A 15,660-nucleotide genomic window follows, 5' to 3' on the forward strand; every position below is an offset into this window, starting at 1 on the left:
GGGGGTGGTGGGGGCAGGGAAGTGGTGGTAACAGGTGGACAGGGGGGTGGTGGGTGAGTGGGAAGGATGGGAAGTGGCAAGAGAAGGGTGGCAGGGGAAGTAGTGGCCACAGCAGCAGCGAGTGGAGGGGAGTGGCAGTGGCAGCAGGCAAAAGCAAAGTGGCAGCTGGGCAGGAGCAAGGGACCCACATCAGTGCCCTGGGGACCCAGGGTGGGACAGGGCAACAGAAGTGTCAAACCCTGACCAGTACGATCATGGAGTCCACCTGGCTCCATTGCGCTGGGCTCATATGTAGGTCTTGGGTTCTCCACCCAAGCCATGTGCCTCTTGGGGGGAGCCCTGCACAATGGAGCCAGTGGCCCAGCCCCACTCACTGCTAAGTGCAGGTCATGGGGAATGGCAGGGAGCTCTGCACTATGGAGCCAAGCCAGCTCCACCCCTTTCTTGGCCAAGCTCCATGATCTACACCGCTAATATCATCACTCTGGGCTCCTCCTGGCAGCATGGGTCTCAGACATGTGAGCCCTATGTGATGAAGCTGCCAGCCTGGCCACATGCAGTCCTGGGGCTTGCCGGAACCATGCATTGCCAGGGGGCTCCGCCTACTGCTGCCTGCAGGGGCTGTGCACAATGTGGGGGGGCACGTTTGTAGAGGGGTTCACACACAGACCCCACCGTACACATGCACTCACACCCCCCCATACATACACACAGCCACCCTCCCCCTCCAAACACCTCACATCTCCCCCACAAACCCCATACCTACCCAAAACACACCCACACATCCCCACGAACATACCCCCATAAACCCTCCATACTCACCTCCCCACACCCCACATATACACACACTCACACCCTCCCACAAATCCCATACTCACCCCCCACACACACATCCACACCCTTGCCCACACCCCACATACACACACCCATACACACAAACCCCCTTCCCAAAAGGAGTACTTTTGAGGGCAAGGGGAGGGACATCTTGTGGCAAAGGTCAGGGTTTAGGAGTGGTACTTCCAGCCCCAAGATGGCAGAGCACCTGTCAAGGGGCAGGGTTACCCTTGCAGCCCTTGACAGCTCACCAAAACTCATTAAGCAGTCCTCCAGCTGAAATAATTGCCCACCTCTGAGCCTGACTATTCTCATTGGTGGCAGATGACAGAACAAGTGCAACTGTCTCAAGCTGTGGCAAGGGAAATTGAGGTTAGATATTAGGAAAAACTTCCTCACTTGGAGGGTAGTAAAGCACTGGAACAGGTTATCCAGAGAGGTTGTGGACTCTCCAGCCTTGGAGATTTTTAAGATCTGGGTAGACAAAGCCTTGGCTGAGATGATCTAGTTGGGGATGGTCCTGCTTTGAGCAGGCGGTTGGACTAGGTGACCTCCTGAGGTCCCTTCCAACCCTCATTTTCTATGATTCTAAATCCAAACTCCTGCATGTGGGATGGAATAATTTTATGCAGAAATAGAGACTGAGGAAAAACTGTCTTGGCTGCAGTACCATAGAGAAGGACCTGAAGGTTACAGTAGAATAAGCCAACAGTAGGCTCTTGTTGCAAAAAAATCCAACAGCGTACTATGTCGTATTAACAGAAGTGTCATATTCAAATCAAAGGAAGTGATTCTTCCGCTCTATTCAGCACTGGTAGGGCCTCACCTGGAGTACTGCGTACACTTGTGAGCCCCGCTCTTCAAGAAGGATGTGGACAGAAAGGAAAGGGTCCAGCACACAGCAACAAAAATGATCAAAGACCTGGAAAGCGTGACTTATGAGGAAAGGTCAGAGAAGTCTGAAGAGGGATTTGAGAACAGTCTTCAAATACTTCAGTGGTGATTCAAGGATGGAGATGGGCTTTTCCCTGTGGCTGTAGTGGACAGGACCTGAAACAACAGTCTCAAACTGCAGCAGAGGAAATTTAAGGTGGAGATTAGGAGGAAATGTTTTCCTATGAGGGTGGTCAAGTGCTGGAACAGGCTACCTAGAGAAGCAGTGTAATCTCCATCCTTGGAAATTTTTGAGAGCAGATTGAACAGGTACTTGGCTGGGATGGTTAGTCAGGGACAGTCTTGCCTTGAGCAGGGAGCTGGACTAAATGAATTCTGAGATTCCTTCCAGCCCTATTTTCCTATGATCAGAACACCAGGTGCCATCATACCTCACTTTCTAAAATATACATAGAAAAAAAAGCAAGCCTCCAGGCTGTCTGGGGAAAGCAGATATTCCAAGAGAACAGCAGATTCACAAGAAGGATGGAAAGAAAGCCGGTAGAATCTAAATGCCTGTGCAGTGTCTCCATTTGGCACACATTTGAAGAGTGATAGACCAGTAGCATCTTCAGGTTTGTCTGCTCTACTGACAAAATAAATTCACGGGCTCCTCTGCTTCATGCTGAATCAATGGGTCATAGATTCATAGATTCATAGATTAAGGGTCGGAAGGGACCTAGTAGATCTTCTAGCCCGACCCCCCGCCAGGGCGGGAGAACAACAAAAAACCCCAAAAAGAGAAATGGGACTCAAACGAGTCCAGCCAGGTAGGCATCCAGCCTCTTCTTAAAGACCCCCAGGGTAGGGGCCAGCACCACTTCCCTTGGAAGTTGGTTCCAGCTCCTAGCCGCCCTAACCGTGAAGTAGTTTTTGCGGATGTCCAATCTATACCTCCTCTCCATCAGCTTGTGCCCATTACTCCTTGTTATGCCAGCGGGCGCTAGGGGAAACAGCGTCTCCCCCAAACCCTTCTGGTCCCCCCTAGTGAGTCTATAGACAGTCACCAGGTCCCCCCTTAGCCTTCTCTTGTGGAGGCTGAATAGGTTCAGGTCCCGCAGTCTCTCACTGTAGAGTCTGCCCTGTTGTCCCTGGATCATGCGGGTGGCCCTCCTCTGGACCCTCTCCATATTGTCCACATCCCTCTTGAAATGGGGCGCACAGAACTGGACACAATACTCCAGCTGTGGCCTGACCAGCGTCGCGTAGAGGGGGAGGATCACCTCCTTGGCTCTACTCGAGATGCACCTGTGGATGCACGACAAGGTCCGGTTAGCCCTGCCAACCATGACCTCGCATTGTCGGCCCATGTTCATCTTGGAGTCAATAATGACTCCAAGATCCCTTTCTGCCTCCGTGCTCTCGAGTAAGGAGTTCCCCATTGTATAAGTGTGCTGCTGGTTCCTACTGCCCAAGTGCAGCACCCTGCACTTGTCCGTGTTAAAACGCATCCTGTTCCTGTTAGCCCACCCCTGTAACCTATCCAGATCCCTCTGCAATCTCTCCCTCCCTGCTAGCGTGCTCACCTCCCCCCAGATTTTGGTGTCATCAGCGAATTTAAACAGGTTACTTTCCACCCCATCATCCAGATCGCTGATGAAGAAATTGAACAGCGCAGGCCCCAGGACCGAGCCCTGGGGGACTCCGCTACCCACCTCACCCCAGGTCGAATATGACCCATCCACCACCACCCTCTGAGTGCGACCCCTCAGCCAATCTGCAATCCATCTGACTGTGTAGGTCCTTGGCTCCTGAAGAAGACATGAACCTAGTAAGCAAGTCCATGCCTGGCTTTCATACCAATATTTGAGGGTAATATCTGAGAATAACTGTGCTACAAGGCAACTGAATGTAAATGGAACACTTTTTCTGGTGAGGAGGCTGACAGACAACTGGTCCATTTTATATCAGAAGTGCAAAACCTATTGCTGTTATTACAGAAGGAACTTGTTTGCTTGTTTCTCTAAAAAAACACCCAAAAACGGTAAGTGGACTAAAATTCTTAAAAGATCATCTCTGTAGTGAAATTTGTGTGTGGCACTTCAGATGACATCAAAAGCTGGCCAGCCAACCCAATGTTGTATGAATTGGATATGGATTTACTCACTTCAGGGTCTGCAGAGAGACACCTCTGTGTTCTTTCACCCTAAGACCTCCTTGTTCTATATTTCAAGATAGATTAAACTTCTTTTTTCAACTGAAAATGCTGTTTAGAGATGATTCCTCTGAAAAGACCCTATTAAAAGAAAATAAGGCTTAGTTTTCATTGCCCCTGGTCTCCTCCATTCTGAAATGCCAGCCATCCTCCTGGAATGGATACTCTGAACCAATGCTGTGACTGCTTACACAGGCTTGCCAAAAGCCACACCAAAGTTCATGGTACAAAATCAGGCAAACCCCTGAATACTTCTTCCTTTATTCCTTAGATAGATCATAACTCTCCTATCATGAATCACCCTGCTGTAATCAAGAGAGGGATTCGAACCTAGTGCAGCTCAGGATTGACATGACACCTAATTGGATTAACGACAGAAAAGCTTTAATAACAATACCACAAATGAGCTGTAAAACTAAATGACAGAAAAAAAGACTCCTTCTCAATATTCAGCAAATGAACCATCACGAAAGTCCTAGCTTATGTTAACTGCAAGAGTCTCTCTCACCAATGCAGGCAGGAAGCGGTTTCCAGTCTTGTTAGCCTTTACTGAGCGTGGATCCGTCACCCAGGAGAGATCAGCTGGGTGCAGGTATAATGTTGTAATGATTTCTCTCTCTCTCCAAGGGTGCACACTTTGCTGGCAACTCTGTTTCATTCTTATACTGTTCAATAGTACCGCTTTGAAGCATTCCTTCTTGATAGTTGGTCAATTAATGTCCCAACCAAGCAGGTAGGAAGGGATCATCACACTACAACTGCTAGCTGCTCAGATCCTCTTTTGGGTTGTCCAGGTGTGAAACTTGTTTTTGCAAGATTTCTGTTTGGGTTTTTTTTTTTAAATCCGTCCAGAGGTGAAACTTCAATCAAATGGTGATGGGTCTCGACTGACTGAACAGGATACCTTGGGGCATTGATTACAGGATACTGTTTTAGGTAGCTGTTTTAACAATGAGGTAGAATCCACAATAGTCTGCACTGGTGATGGTCTACAGAGACATTTGCAAAACCCCAGACAGAAATTGAATGCCTGTTCCAGGAAATATGCTTTGATCAAGGGAGGATTTGTGAACAAGGAGGTATAGCCATGTAGGGATATGCAGTTATTTATGAATGGTTTAGTATAATAAAACATTAGGTACATTTGCTACTGGCACAGGAGATTAAACCAACTGGGATTGCTTTATTTCTCATGGTCGCAGTCATGATTTTGTATTCTTGTGCAAGATGCACTGTTATTTTAATTTGGTCATTTAAATTTTGGTCATTTAAATTTCATGTGTAGGTCCAGCTAAGCTTGCACAGTCATCACACCCCAATTTATCTAGCTTTCTTCCTCACCTGTACCCCTGAGGTGGGTAAATATTAAAGCCATCTTCAGAAAATGTTCACTTAAGATTCTTTCCTAAAATCCAACTCCAAATGTCTCTCTTAGGGAGTTCAGGTTTCTCCATAAACTTGCCCCTAGGCTTTCCACTCCACCACTGTGAACTCAACTCTTTCCACCATTCAGATCAGTTTCTAACATCCCTTCAAAGCATCTGATTATTTCTCTTTTCTTCTCTGTGTTATTCCCCCAAGCTCCACAGACTTCTGTGAAGCAGCTCCCACTGTCCTGAACATCTCAGCCATGCTGTTCCTAACAAACCTTCTGAAATCGTGGAGAAGGTAGGGTGGGTTGGCACCTTACAGACAAACTGGTTCTATATTACATAAATAATATTCATCCGTTTCTGTCAGGTCAGAAGGAAGATACCTGAGCAAGTTTGCATGTAAACTGATTGCAGTCTGTTTTCATTCATCTGAGTATGGTGCTTTCCACAGACAGAGAGGTGGATTTTGCTTCATTTAATCTCTAAGGACACTTTCACACATACTCTGGAGGTGGGGAGGGGGGTGCATCTTAATTAGAGCAGCTCCGAGAGCCACTCTAATTAAAGCACCGGCATATTTCGTGCATCAGAATCCTTGTGCTCAGTATATGTCATAATAAAAGTAAGTAGTTAGCCGTGTTAGCCTGAAGTCAAGCAGAAGGCAGGGTGCACCTTATAGACTAACTAAATTACAGATACATATAGTATAAGCTTTTGTGTGCGGAGCTCACTTAATCAGATGCTGCGAAAAGATGTGTACAGAGCAGCGTACAAAACGGAGAGAATGCTTTGAACACAAAAGGCAGAAAGGGCAAGAGAGAAGAGGGAGGGGTACAGTGCTGAGAGAGCCAAGCAAGCAAAGAACCCACAGGAACAAAAGGATTTTAAAAACTAATCCAGGTAACGGTCTAAGAATCCACAATCCCTTTTTAAAGCATACTTAACACAATCCAGTTTATGGATGATTTCTTGTTGGGCAATTCCCATTCAAGTTGGTTTTTAAAGGCTTTCTGCCTAAGAACAGCTACCCTGAGGTCCACAGTGGAAGGTCCAGGGAGGTTAAAGTGTTCTGCTATGTCCTTTGGCAGGCCCCTCCCCTCTCCTTCCCTTCCCTCGTATTCAAGTCACGGGGCATGTTGTCACAATATGCCTTACTGCACATTAGACTAATCTTGGTGGTAGGAGAATTAAAGGATTAGTGGCACTCTGGGCAACAGCGATTGCGACCTGATTAGGTTCACCATCCACTGTAAGACTTGGAAGTCAATCAGCAGAACCGAAGTCCTAGATTTCAGAAAGGCAGATGTTGGCAAGCTCAGGAGCTAGTAGGAGTGACCCTCTGTGACCAGCGACTGGATGATTTGGGAATTCAGGAGCGGTGGTGCTTCTTTAAGGAGACAATTCTCACTGCCCAAAAACAGGCCATCCCCACGCAGACAAAAACCAGGACATTATTCCAGTTCTGTATCTTTGGTTTGAGTAAGAAGTGTATAAAGAGATGAGCTCATAAAATAGTCTCTAGTCCCTTTCTCTAATCACAAAACAAGTAGTAAGGTCACTGAAACTTATGACCTGTGTCACATAGCATTCATTCCATAAGTTGCTACTATATTTTCTCTTTTAGTTTTATGAGAATTAAATATAGGTAAAAACTGCATAGAAACCCGTCCAAAAGTAATATGAAGAAAAGAATAGCAACCCCGCCCCCATATCAATGGTCTCCGAACATAACTCCAACCTTGGAATCCACATGGTTTCTGATTGCCCAATTAGTTTTTTCTCAGAATCGTGCTTTTATGCCATGGTCTGTTGGGACACTGTGACATTCCCATTGTGCAAAAGTCCAATACAACCTATTCCAGCTCTCTCTCATTTTCAACTTTTGCATTAATTTCAATGCTTATAGTAAAGGTAACACCAGTTCTTGCTAAAGACCCATTAGCTTGTTTGGTGGGGAGAGGGGCTTGAAGCGGGAAGTAAACATTTTGTTTACATAAACCTCTGATTTTTCTAGTCTTCAGACTTACAAGGCATTTCAACCAAGCAAAACGCTGGTAGGAATTGGGTTACAATTATTTGTAAAAGATGAGAGTGAAGAACAGTTTTCAGGTTTTTTCAGGTTATTTTTTTCCAGGTTATTTTTTTTAAGACCCACAATCCTGCTACCCAGAGATTCTTGGGCTTAACCAAATATTCCCTTCCCTATCACTCAGCATTCAGCATCTAAGGGATTTATGTCTACTTGTATTACACTAATGAGTTCATCTTAAATCTTTCACCACCACGAAGGCATATCTTTCAGGGGTGGGGAAAAGCATGTAAAAAAACACCCATATTCATAAAGAAAAAAATCCAAGTACCTCCTTCTACTTGCCAAACCAAATGTACTACCCATCTACTCTCTCTCCTATTTTTCTTAATACCAGGAAATGTAGCTTTTTCTACTGACAATTTAGCAGAAACAGAGCTAAGTAATTTAGCTGGAGCAGCCTGCAGATACAGATAGTTCAGGGAGGGCAAAACAGCCCTAAAGGACTGTGTGGCTTTCATCCTTGAGTTCATTCATTCCAAATGAGACAAAGCTAACTCCTTTTGATGTTTCTTTGTGCACTAATGTGCAACTGGGAAGCAACGGCTTCATGCGTAGCCCACTCACTGCATTCATTAACGGTTCACAAGGTAGAGCCATCCTTCCTGATAGGTCTTTAGCACAGGCTAGCAGCCATAGGAGCTCTCTCTTTATGTGACACAGACACATCCCTAGGCAGGAAGAGGACTAAGGACTTGACATTGACATTTTAGAAACCAAGGACCCCTGCTTAGATTTTGCATATTCATGTCTCCTAAATGCTGGTGGGATCTTTCTGCCATCCAAGAGAAGAATTTAGCCTGAAGAACCCCAAACTCAGTTGCGATCCTGGACATGAATTTCACCTCTATTGACAACTTCCTGTCTTGCTTTATATCCCACAGTGTTTAATCATTTCCATTCATAACAGAGATAATGTTATTGTCTTCTCATCCATGATGAAATAGAGCCCTAGGCTTTTATAAGCGCTCAGTCCTGCAGTCTCTCAAATCACATAATTCCAAAGCAATCAGTAACAGCTTGGCATATAGAAACTTGAATAGGTTTCAGGACTAACTCCCCTTTTTCTCCCTCAGTATACCACAGCTGTATAGGGGAATTAAAGACAAAATCCTTGCACTGGAAGCTGGAATCAGGCAAACTTGGTCAGTTTAAGTGATTGCACCTTGCAAATTACACAAGGGGCTTCAAGAAATTCCTTGAAAAAGTCATTAATCTTTCAGAAGAGCCCAGGTCACTTTTGGATTCCACATGTGTAAGCGACTGCTTGCCTGCCTACAAGGCAACTGGCCCATTTCCCCAGCCAGGAAAGAATCAGTGCACAGTTTTGCTCTTCGACATAAAACTTAGGCAAAAAGGCAAAAGCCAACTGTTCTACTACTCACTCTGGGCCACTGCTCCAAGAAGATCTTTTCTTTCAGTCTCCTGCTTTCCTGTTGCCGTCTTTACAGCAGTAATGCCCAAGTATTACAAGGATATATATAATTAAGGTGGACCTTAAATTAATTGGTGTTGTCTGGGTCTGGCTGCCCCCTGAACCTCTGGCCCTTATAAGATTAGGTCTCCTGTTACCATATAAGTACTCACTCAGCAGAATGCCAGAGGCTTTCCACGTTTCAGTTGGAGGTGGCAAGTTCTTTCAAATCATCTGTCTGCTTGAAACTCAGCTGATGGGGGGCATACACAAAACCGCAGAGAGAGAAGATGAATAAACTTTTCATGCAGGATGAAATCCTGGCGCCTTTGAAGTCAGAGGGAAACTACCATCGATACCAATGAGACAAGGAAACTCCTGAGTTCCACTCCACTCAAGTTATTTTCTCTGCTACGTGAGCCATGCTTTATTTAAAAAAAAAAAAATCTGTGAAAAAAAACTATTGGGCAAGCCACCAAAAGTGACAGTCATTCTCATGCTGGCTTCCGATGTTATCCGACAGCTGGAAGATGGGCTCCTATATGGAATGTCCTTTTGCCTGCTGGGAGGAAAGGGTCTTGTCCTTGAAAATCGTTTAGCTTTTATTTATTTCTTTGTTTATTTTATTACATCTGTCACTGAACTACTCAGGGATGCTTCAGAGGGTACACGTAAACTTTGTGCCTGTTGCTGCTGCCGTCACGCATCCATCTTATAGTGATATTTAAAACTTCAGGCTCATCTGTGACAGTTCTGCTATCCTTCCAGGTAACTTTCAAAGAGCTGAAAGAGGTTGCAGTAGAAATGTGGAAGTGATACAGAGCAATGATCTTCCGTGCCTTGCCCAGCTCTTCTTCGTCTTAAGTTTTAATCTATTTTTCCCCCAAAACTGAAAAGGTAGAGAAAATTTTCCTGTGAAAAAATAAGCCCTTATATAACACGTTGCAACAGGTCTATGCCCTTATCCTCAGAGCTCCCACAGCACCCAGTTAATTCAAGAGATCCATGGTTAACTATGTACATCCTTGTCATTCTCGGGCACTATTGCTCACCTAAGTTCCATCGACACCAATGAAAGAGAAGGGAGAGGACCTAAGCATGCAACTGTTATTCATGTCAGCGATTCTCCAACAAATATCCTCTTGGACTTCAACAGAGCTACTCATCTAGTGTAAAATTTACTCAATGCCACAAATTGCTGGATTGGGCCACGTATACTTCTGCACAAGTCTCCATTCAGCAAAGCACTTAAGCACACTCCTAACTTAAAGCATCTGAGTGACCTCAGTAAGTCAGTGGAATTGTTCCTGCTTAAGGTTGCACCCAGGCTTAAGCATTTGACTGATTCAGGAGCTGAGAGCAGGATCTTCTACTGTCAAAGCAGTGCCAATGAATTTAAAGGGAGCTGAACGAGGCCCCATGAGAGTATAGAACGAATAGTAAGACAGAATTAACAGACTTGGCACTTTAAATCATTGTTTCCTACTAACTTGTATTAACCTAGGTACTGGGGATGTTTTTGTCTGTTTTACCAAAAAGCTGCAAACTTGCAACAAGGAAGTATCCTTTTCCTAAGGGAGTGGGACTGTTAGGCTGTCGCTCTCTGTCATTTCACAGTGTGCATCAAGGTTCTCAGCACAATTACAGCTGCAAAATTCACCTTCCAGTGCTGGTTTGCACTGTTAGTCTTTCTACTCTGGAGCTGGAAAAAGAGAAAGATGGACAGCAGCATACTGTCAGGTCTGTCCATGTTAGATCTGGATTCTAAATCTGTCTCTCATCAAAATTGGAATCAAAGTTAAGCGAGAGCTGAGGGAAAGTTTAACCACTGAGCATTACACAATGAATCCCAATGGGTATAAACTGGCACTGTGTTAAAATCCCCTAGGATCTAAATATAATATTTCTGGCACAAATCCAAACTCATAATTTTTAGTCTTTGATCACCAGAAGTTTAAATGGTATCTTGTAGGCCTATTACTTAACCAAACTTCAAATGAATTTGACCCTTTTGAGAAGCCCCATCTTCCAGTTATTGGGAACCAGGGACCTGTTTTGATCTTTGATCTAGAAAGGAATCAGCTTCTCACACATTTGAAGTGGGGGGCAGAGGGGAAGGGCTTATTTTCTTTTTCTTGCCCTTGGCAGAAATTTTACTGCAGTGTAAAAGATTAGCTTTGGACCAGGTCTCTCAATTTTAAGGCATCACTTTGAAAGCAAAATTAGAGTGGACAGTGCAAGAGAGAGCTATGCCATGCCTTAACACAGGGGCAGGCAAAATATGGCCCACGGGCCAGATCCAACCCACCACACACTTTCATCCGGCCCATAGTGCCCACCAACAAATTGTGCCCCTCCCAGCCCATCCACCCACAAGGGTGGGAACAAGGCACCCACATGTACACACACCCCAAAATATACCCTCGCTCGTAACCTTGTGGGCAGAATGGCCCAGCCCCACCAGCACACAGCTTCCAGGCAGGGCTGCTGTTGTCACTGCTGCAGCCCCTGGGGACCTGCTCCGCTACCCCGGTCTCCTGGTGGCTCTGGGCAGAAGGTAGGGAAGTGGCATGGGTGGGACTGTGGGCAGGGCTGCAGCTGGGTGGGAGCCTGAAGCGTGGGGCTGGTGGCAGTACAAATCCCACACTCAGGTGGGTGGTGGCAACAGCATGGAGCTCGAGTGGGCAGCATGTGGGTGTGAAGGAGGATGAAGGGTGTGGGGACCCCCCCCAAACTCCTCCCATGGTGCGCAGCCCTGACAGGCTGTGGCACTGACAGCAACAGCAGGCGGGGTGCTCAGTCACGGTGCTCGTGCCTGGCACAGGCACCAGGCAGGGTGCGGCTCCAGACAGTGCTGTACATTGCAGCGAGGAGCACAACCTCTCTGAGCAGCCTCTATTGCCAATGCTCCCCATGCACATGTGCAGCTCTCACACTTGCGCAGCATAAGAGGGAAGTCCCAGGTGCAGGAGCCAGCTGCCTTCCCCACCGGGGCTGCACGGCAGGGGAGGGAATCCCCAGGAGCTTTCCCCTGAGGGGCAGAGAAGGCAGCTGGCTATGGCACCTGGGGCTTCCCTCCAGTGCCTGGTGAGTATGGGGAGTGACACAGACTGCCTGGTCAGGGGCTGTGCCACTTGCCATGATGTGCAGAGCTGGCTGGAACCCTGCCCCACTGGACACCAGCACCCTAAGCATCCTCACCTGGTGCTACTGTGCCACTGGGGGGAGTGCAGGGGTCCCCCCCACCTCACCATCCCTCACACCCTATAAACTCTATATGCCCATACACTGCCTCCATAACCCTCCCACATACCCTATGCCCCAACACACACAGCCATACCCTACCATACATACACATACCACAATATACAAGACTAAGAATGTCTTTTGAGTTATTATGCAATCACCTCTATATACAGTACACAACAAATCATGACAAAATATTTTTTGTAATAAAATTAAAATATGTTATAGTAGGTGTTTGACTTTTTATGATTTGGTTTTTTTCTGGTTCTAAAATAGCAACCCCCCCTCCCAAAACAAGTATTTCTGGAGAGGCAAGGGGAAGGACCTCCGATGGTAAAGGTCAGGGCTTAGGGGTGGGACTTGGGATTCCATTCCAAGATGGCGACCAGGGGGCAGGGCAACTGTCAAAGGGCAGGGCTACCTATGCAGCCCTCAACGGCTAACCAAAACTTGTAAGCAGCCCTCCAGCCAAAATAATTACCCACTCCTGTCTTAGCAGATAAGCACATAAGACTACACAGTTCATGCTGGGTAATGCTGCTTTAAGGATCCATTTCTTTCACAGATCATAGCAAAGCCCATGGTATAATGGGGACAGTACATAACACGAATATAAAGCATGACGACTGGTGAATTCAAGATGCTTTTAGGTTGGATAATGAACTTGAGCTGAGCTGGGAATCTGAATAGATATGCAGCAGGTTGCTATGACGTATCTCTCTCGGACTATATAAGATGTGTTTATTGGCATAAGCTGGGCACCACTCTAAGTTGGCTATATCCCCTCATTTCTAGAATTCAGCACACAAAGAGCAATTGCAAAAGGGTCATATCTGCTTCACACTGGTGCTGCCAGCCCCACAGCAAAGAGATTGAGGAGTTATGCTTACTCTTCTTTGAAATCAGCTTACCAGCTTCCCAACAACAACAAAAAAGGATTGAGAGCACAACAGATAGTAAAATTTGATCATGACTAAGTGCATGCAGTCAGGCGTAGATGCCTACAGACTGCAATGATGGAAAAGACTAGGGGTGTGTTAACAGCAGACGGATGCTAATCAGGTAAAAGGCATACAAACTACGCATACAACAGTCACTTAATGCACCAGTGAAATGTAGCCATCCCTGGAGATGAATGCTACAGCCAACTGAAGCTGTCACTTCCTATTATTTCATAAGTGAGTGCTCCCCTTTTTTAGAAACATGCAAAGAATCACATTTTGGAACAGTGAACTGATAAATACTTTTAGCTTCCTGCAAGGTACTTGCATACATGCTTGATATTTCTATAGGCATGCACACATGGAAGAACAATACTGTATCAACTGTGCCTATAGTAGCACAGTTAGCCATTACCTTGTGTTATGCCTCCTAGACTACTCATTTGTGCAGTTATATTAAAGTTTGTTTCCTGGTCCTGCTTACCGTGAATGCCCTGGAGACAACTAAATTAGTGGGAAGGCAGGCTGTTGCCATACCCTAGTAGTTCAGGATGGAGTTGCCTGGTCGCAATTCCCCAGTGAGTTCTGTACATCTATCTGAACTGATTGATTTTCAGTCAGTTTTCTGTGGGATGAGTTCAAATTCCCCAGCCTCAGGTATGAGGAAAGAGTGCCTGGGTTAATTCACTAAACTACACAGCAATCCATCCACAAGCCTTTCAGGAAATGCAGTGCTATGAAAATGAAGACTCAATGGTTTGCTTGCTAAATTTACTCTTGTGGATACCTGTTGCCCATAAACCATAAAGATGCATGGGTTACCCTAGGGGCAGGACATACAACAGAGTCAGTAAGACACCAGAGGGGCTGGGAAACAAAGACCAAGGAATGAATGAAGAAAGGTGGAGAAGAAAGGAAAAGAGAGATAAAGACAAAGTAGTGGTGTGGTCAAAAGCCAGTGCAGAGATGCCTGATGACTATGGGGTAACCAGCATGTTTTGGGATCTTGTTCAAGCAACTGGTCTTAAAATTGGTCTGTTCATAAGGAATGTCAGCTCTGAACCAGAACACAAAAAAATATGTAAGACTATGCCAAACATTTTTAGGTTCACGGTATCTTTTGCAAAGACCTTTTATTCAGTGTTCTGTGATACTTCTCGTTTAATTGCCTTGGGTTAATCAGATGTCACCTGCTCTGCAAGAATGTGTAATCAAGAGAATTATAGTACAAGATTCACCGTAGCTTCAAATGGACCTCAATATTTGGTATCCAGAATGATTTAACAAGCTATAGTTAATGGAAACGTGCAGGACTTAGGGTTCATCTAGTGTGTAAATGTTCACCCAGAACTAGAGCCTGGGGGAGAAATTACCATCACTTTTGAGAGCACATACAATAAATACTGACATTGTCATCCTTAAATAGCTTCTGTCACAGGCACACCAGCATCATGCAAGCTCTGGAAATAAACACCCATCTTTAGACTTTGAAAACAAGCTTAATACCCTTAGGGAGTAGACAGGACCTCAGTTCTTAAAGAGCCCATGGGGCTTCTTCTAATATGAAGACATTTGCCCATGACCCTGGATCAATATATCCCTTCTTCCCACTGTCAGACAGCATCTTCTGCATGCAATGTCAAATAACTTCATTCCTAAGACCTTGCCCTTCTGAAAACTATACTAGGTCCAGCAAGGGTAAGTGCTAAAGATAGGAGTGAGGAAGGGACTTCAGTTCATGGAAAGGGAAAAGAGAAAGACAGTAAAGCCAACCTGCCTCTTGAACCCTGGCACTGGGTCACAAGGCCACAGTTTTTCCACTTCTGTGACCCACCTAGACAGAGCCACACCAGCACCTCTCAGTAGACAAAGTAGAAAAAAGTTGCATGGCCACAGAAAGGCAACTTCAGGCTGTACAGAGAATGGTGAAACTATGCCACATCGTCTTCATAAACCGAGGAGCCTGTCTCACGCGGCCAGAGCTATTAATGTAACGTGCTGTACATTTCTGCAAAGAAGCAGCGCACGGGGAACAACAGATGTGGGAAGTGAGTGGGAATTAGAATGTGTTGGGAAGAAGGAAAGCGAAAGGGGCCACATCATGACAGGCTACAAGAGAGGTAGTCAGATTTAGAGCTAAGGAATGACTCCGTGTGGAGACAGGAAAAGCAGAAATCTCTTTATACTTACACAGCACATTGAAATGTCCAGGTTGTGAACTGAACCACCTGACCTGTGAAGGGCATCTGATCTGTGAGCTGCCTTTTACATTTTTGAGTGCTAAATATCAAAACTCCCACCCCAGACACAGCTTTTTAGAAAAGATCTGAGCCCTCTCTGTATATCAGGTTTTAACTTGCCACAAGGGTTATAAAAAAAAGTAGTTTATAATTGCTGCAGGCTAGAACCTAGTTGAAAACTGCCTACAGAAAATGCTGGTCCTACTGACCTGAACTGTCCCAAGGGAACTTATTGATTCCACTGAAGCAATGAGCACTTAAACTACATGCCGGCCCTCCTGTCAGCTCACGTGGTTCCTTATGTTCACTGGTTCTGCCACAGGCTGTTTATCGAGGCTCAGCTCTCAGGCTCTACAAGCAGTCACCTCCCAGAATTCCTGGCATCTAGGCTGCTGAGAAATCTTGGGGGGTCTCAAGAAACATATTTTACTCTGG

This window comes from Gavialis gangeticus, unplaced genomic scaffold (assembly GCF_001723915.1).
Source record: "Gavialis gangeticus isolate Ggan-Ray unplaced genomic scaffold, GavGan_comp1, whole genome shotgun sequence".
In the NCBI taxonomy this organism is placed as follows: Eukaryota; Metazoa; Chordata; order Crocodylia; family Gavialidae; genus Gavialis; species Gavialis gangeticus.